Consider the following 6,000-nt stretch of genomic DNA (forward strand, 5'->3'; position numbering starts at 1 on the left):
TCTATCCTGCTCTCCTCCTTCGCCTGAATAGTGACCGAAGAAGAAAAAGGGGTGGCGCGGCTTATTGGCGATGATAGAGGTCCGACAAAGGGCCGGGTGAGGTCCGGGGGTCTCTGGCGATCATGTCGAGGTGCGAATCGTCGGCGGTGGTGGTCGGAGATGGGTTGTCCGCGTGCGCAGGCGGTCGGGCTCACCGGCGGTGCGTACTCCGGCATGCTCACGACGGTAGAGTCAAATTAAAGTGCTCGAGGAGCTTCAGTGAAGGTCAGCGGTGATGTGGGTGCAAGGAATTGGAGAGTGGCTCACCGTGTGACCCGGTCTACGAGCGGTGGCGGTCGGCCGAAGTCCAGTGAGGTCGTGCTTGCTTCTCTGGTGAGGCAATGCCTCGGCTCAAGCTTTGGAAAGCTTCTCCGCCTCTCGGGGAAGCCGTCCAGGGGCTAGGACGAGGCTGGGGGTCGTTGGGAAGCGCTGGCCACGGCGGCCGAGCGCTCGGGTGGCTTGGCGGGCGGCGCAGAGCTTGCCGAAGCTAAGGACTAGGCTGGGACAGTGAGGGCAAGCGCGGAGTGAAGTGTTGCGCGTCCGGAGTGGGCCTTTAAAGGCGCGGCGCGGTGTACGGGTGGTGTGGACCAAAGCAGGCGCGCGGGCGTGCATGTCTTGGTGCGTGTGCGCGGGCTGGCGTGCAGTGGGCATGTCAGCGCGGTCGAGCACGTGGCATGGTTTCTTCTGCTCCTGTTCTAATGCCAATAGGGCGCAGATCTTTGCGAATTTGGGCAAGATCGCCGTGTAGGATTTGTTCCCCCGACTGAGCTCTGTCGTTTGTGTGTGGACGTTGTGCGGTTTTGGGCTATGGACAGGGAGTTGTCGCGTTGCCAAATCTCCAGTGTCACACGACCAAGTTCCGAGGAAAATCTGCGCCAAGATCGTGTCAAACATTTGAGAAATTTTCTCAAACATCGCCAGGGCGTGTTCAAGGTAGTTTGGCGCCATTTTGGTATTTGGACTTATTTGATTCAAGTTTTGAAAAACAGAGAACACAGTTGATCTTTGAAAAGGGGCTGAAATTCAGATTTCTGAATTTTTCCATAGGGCATTACTTTATGGGCTGTTTTGGGGATTTTGGAAAATTCAAATGACCAATCTTCCTTACTACATTTTGTAGGTTATTTAGTGCACTAAAACTTTGCTAATTGGTTCATATCAAAATTTTGTATTTTTCCCAAGTCTTTTCTCCAATTCCCTTTATGTGCTTAAATGGCCCATTTGAAAGGTGTTAGGGTTTTACATGTTTTTCTCACTTAAAGTGCATGATGTGTTAGGGTATAATTCTTGAGCTGAAAAAGATTTTGCTTAGGATTTTAACCCTTTAATTTTGGTGTTTCATGCATCATTTGAGCCACATGTGATAATGGTCACAAGTTGGGGTACTGGAAAACCCTAGGTAACACTGGGTGTTACAATTACATAATTGGACATCATCACACATTGCTCAAATAATAGCGGAAATAGTACTTTATTATATCAAGATGTCCAAGACATCCATAGAGTCATTAACTTAACATAGATCAAAGTGCGAATATGAAACGTAGTATGATAAGGCCCTCATAGGCAGCTGACTGGGGGTTTGCCACTAAACACAACTAGAACTTATCGAAGTCCTGAAACCCCTAACAGTTCTCCACGTTGCCTTCATCTTCTCCTGAGCACTGATTGCAATGGGGACCACCTAAGGTTTGGTGTTTTTAAAACAAGGGTGAGTACACATCAACGTACTTAGCAAATGTCCCGTTTGGCTAAAGTGGACTAGCTGTATGTGAAGTTAAGCTTAAAGCAGTTGCTTTTAGTTGGTCAGGTACTTATTGCTAGTAGAAAGCCAAGTTTTAGTAATAAACCCAAGTTATTAACCCAAAAGTACTCCCTCCAAGAGGAAATACCAGGATCCATAAGAATAGTCATCATCGTTATGCATCATCATAAAAAGTGTCCAGAGTTACTCTAATCAAGGGAGCTCCCAAGGCTACTCATAATCGTGAGCACGGCTGATATACCAGTTTCTAACACTCTAAAGAGGTTGCACACTTTACCCACGAGTCATGATCCCTTCCCAGCCTAGGCTGTATAGACCCGATCTTCAGTTCAAGGTGAATGGCCAGGGATTCACTACGTAGCCTTTACAAAGATTTCTTAGAGGTCATAGCCACCCGTTAGGTTTCTCGAGTTTGATAAACACAGTACCTCTCCCCATTGGAAGGGTGACTAACAAAACCAACACGAAAGAACCTCGGCACCCAGCCTCGGCAGAGCAAGTACTGTGCCCGGACCCCATTGACGGCACGATGGCGAAGCCGACTACACCTCTAGTTCCTCTGATTAATCAACTAAGGGCATCCATTCCACCCTCATGGTTGTACTGTTTTCCCGGGTGGTCATCCAACGAACAGGTCCTTACGGGGAGGTACTCGGGAACAGCCCGAGCCCCCTGTAGTATCACAGGTTCATCATCAAAACCAGAATAAAGCAGTAGCATAATACTAATCTTAGTAACCAATTCCCAAAGGAGTAAACAAGGATAGGAACACAAAATACTAGTCAATCCTTAGGTTGTTCATGGTATGCGGGATAATGAATTATAAAGTAAGTAGGACATAATGGGTCAGAGGACACTTGCCTTCACCAGGTTGCTACTCAGGGAAAGAAGTTGCCTACAACACACTCGGGAACCATGGACTGCTCGTTGTCTACGCAATGTAACCATTCATTCAACACACTTGGGGAATAACAAAGAACATTACACCAAACATATGCAACAGATCAAACACAAGTTCAGTAGAAAAAGTACAGATACACAAGTGAACTCTAGGTTCTAGGGTAGATCACTATGCTTAAGGGATCTACTGTTCTCTAACTAAGTTTATTTCAGTAAATTACTTCCCTAACTAGGTCTATCTTAATAAATTGCTTAATTAATTAAAATTATTCTAGAGATGGGATCATACATTAAATGAGATTAATTCCACAAAGTCAATCACTTGACTATTCATAAGGGTTTTACCTTTTTATTTTATTTCTAATGACATCCATATAACCTTACAATAGCCTAGAGACTAATCATAAAATTGGGATATGAAAACAGTGAATGAACATAATTTAAACAGATAGAGAATAATGTTATGAATATTTTGCAATTTGAACCATCCAATTTGGAGTTCATATGCAAAAGATATGAAATATACAAGTTTTGGAATTCAAAACTCTAAATTAAACTATTTTTCCAAATAAAAACAAACTCGGGGTTCTCTCTGCAAGAAACCAGGGGCACAACTGTAATAACTAAGGACGGTGGGTTCTATTACCAGAGAACCAAGGGTTCTTTTTTACAAAACAGTAAAACCGAAGGGGTATCGGGTTTCCTCGGCCGTTGGATCTCAGATCAACGACCGAGATTAGAAGTGGGGGTGAGTGTGCGGGCGCGCAGGTGCCTGACGGGCAGGGCCCATGGGCCAGCGGCTCGGGCGGGGCAGGGGGTGAGCGACAAAACGTCAGAGCGCAGGTGCCTAACGAGTGGGGCCACAGCAGGGCGGGGCCCGCTTGTCAGCGGCACGGGGCAAGTGCAGGCGTGGGCGCGCACTGACGGGCGGGGCCCGCCAGGCGGCGACCCAGCACGGAAGGGAGAGGGTCATCGTGGTGCTGATGCGTGGGACCCGAGGTCCACTAGTCAGTGGCCACGCAAGGGGAGAAGAGAGGGGTTGCGGCTGGGAGACTGTAGGTGGGTCCCCCTTATCAGGGTTGTCGTCTACCTCGGCCGCGCGCTCGGCGTGAGCGCCATGTCCAGAGTCGGCGACCTTACACAGGCAAAGGAGGGCACGGGGCGTTGGAGGTTTGCTAGGGGACCTCGGCACGACGGCGTGGTGTCGGTGCCGGTGATCACCGACGGCTAACCGACGGAGCAGGGAGAACGGGGGAGAGAGAAAAGGAACTCCGGCGGGGAATTCACCTCGGGTGAATCGCGGACGGCGGCGGACCACGGTTAGGGATAGCGGGGCGGCTTTGCGGTGGCAGATCCGGGGCTCCAACGGCGCGGCGACAAGATAGCTCCGGCGAGCTCGGGCGCAGGCAGGTGCAACTCGGGTGGGCACTAATCGTGCTAATGTGCTCCTTGTGCAGTGCTCCAGGACCAAGACCCTGCTCCTCCTCAACTGCCTTGACACCAATCTGTTGCAGGGAAGACCAAATCAGAGCACCAAATCAATGATAGGTGGACGCGAAACTAACCATCACACTTCTCGATTTTCCAGTCAAGATTGCCAAGAAATATAAGGAAGAACCCAATTGATGTTCTTGGCTGTGCACAAGGGAAAAGAGGCGCCTTTGATGCACTCACCCTTGGGATCGGAGCACGCGACGGCGCTCAGTGGAGTCATAGATCACGAGCCGTGCGAGCAAGCTGTCCCTCCACATCCGCTTCTGCGCGTTGGGTGGAGCCCATCCAGCGTGAACGTGACTTCGTCCATGCTCTCCATCATCTATTTGTATCCTCCGCCTCCATCAACATCACTGTCGGCGCCACCGTTGGGGCCTCCGCGAGCTCCACCCTCCTCCGCTTCTTGCCCTGCCCCACCCTATTCTAGACCAAGACAAGTGAGTTTGGCGAGGACGACCTCCTCAGACTTCCTGGTGGAGAGCTCGAGGATGGGGTCGGGGCTACCATCGGCTTTAGAGGCGCGGTTGGAGAGGGCTCTACTTAGGTGGAGGTGGCAGAAGGGGCGTGAGAGCGTGTCCAGGAGGAGACACATGTGCGGGGGGCGGCGTTAGCGGCGATGGTCCAGGAGGAAGATGGCGGGTGGGGAGAGGTGCCAGCTACGACTGCGCGAGGAGGAAGACCCCAGGATGGGGTGGCGATGCAGGGAGCAAGATGATGGAGTGGCGGCATGGGGATTGAGAGGGCGACGGTGCATGGGTCCGGAAGCAGCGGCAAGACGTGAGCCTGGCAACGAGGTCATGAGTAGGAGGCAGGGTGCGGCGGGAGGGAGGCGGCGAGGTTGGAAGGAGGAGAGGGAGGCGGGCAGCGGGTGTCGGACAGCGGACAAGAGATGGCTACACGAGCTTGTTTGGAGAAAATTTTCGGGTACGGTCGTGTTACACGCGGACAAGCTCACGCTCGCGGAAACGCGGGGAGGGCTCGAATCCCTTGTGTCTTTTAAGTAAAGGTAATGTCTATTGTATTGATCAGCTTATGGTTTCTTGTATTGTAGGCTTTCACAATTCCGCTGGATGACATGTTTCGTCACTGCAATGCTCCATCCATCAGATAGGCCATCACATCACAGCTTTGCGTGTTCATGATGAAAGCCACCAAACATAAGTTGTCTAGGTAACCCATTTTTTTGTGAATGTTTGATCGCACCTGCTACTAACAGTTTAGTGTTTGAATCAAGATGTTACTATTGCAGTCGACAGATATTCGTTCGTGTGAGCATGATTGCATGCTGCACACCATGTGTTACTTCTTTTCATATTAGCCTCATGAACATTTTAGTGATTTGGATGGAAATTCGGACGAGCATTATGAACTAGCGGCTGTTAGAAGTATAGGCATTTTCCATATCATTTTAATTCTATAAATTAACATTATGATGATGACATATAACAAATAATTAATCATAGAAATTGTGATCTCAAATATATCCATAACAATATGGATCATGAGAACATAAAGCATATGAATCATATAAATCATATAAATATAATAAGCATACAAACTGTCTGAACAATTGAAAATAAACAGATAGCAACATAAACAGCATAACTGTAAAATTAAAACAGACAGGTATGGTATTCTAATAGTATGAACAAACATTAGAAATATCATGATATGATATGACAAAACAGTTTGGATAAATCTATGGCTACATACGAAACAGTAGAGATGGACAACATATATAATCTGCAGAACATAAAACACTAAGGAGCTGTACTGATCATACCCTGCCATGCACTCCGAGG

The sequence above is a fragment of the Zea mays genome, chromosome 4, assembly GCF_902167145.1.
Source record: "Zea mays cultivar B73 chromosome 4, Zm-B73-REFERENCE-NAM-5.0, whole genome shotgun sequence".
In the NCBI taxonomy this organism is placed as follows: Eukaryota; Viridiplantae; Streptophyta; class Magnoliopsida; order Poales; family Poaceae; genus Zea; species Zea mays.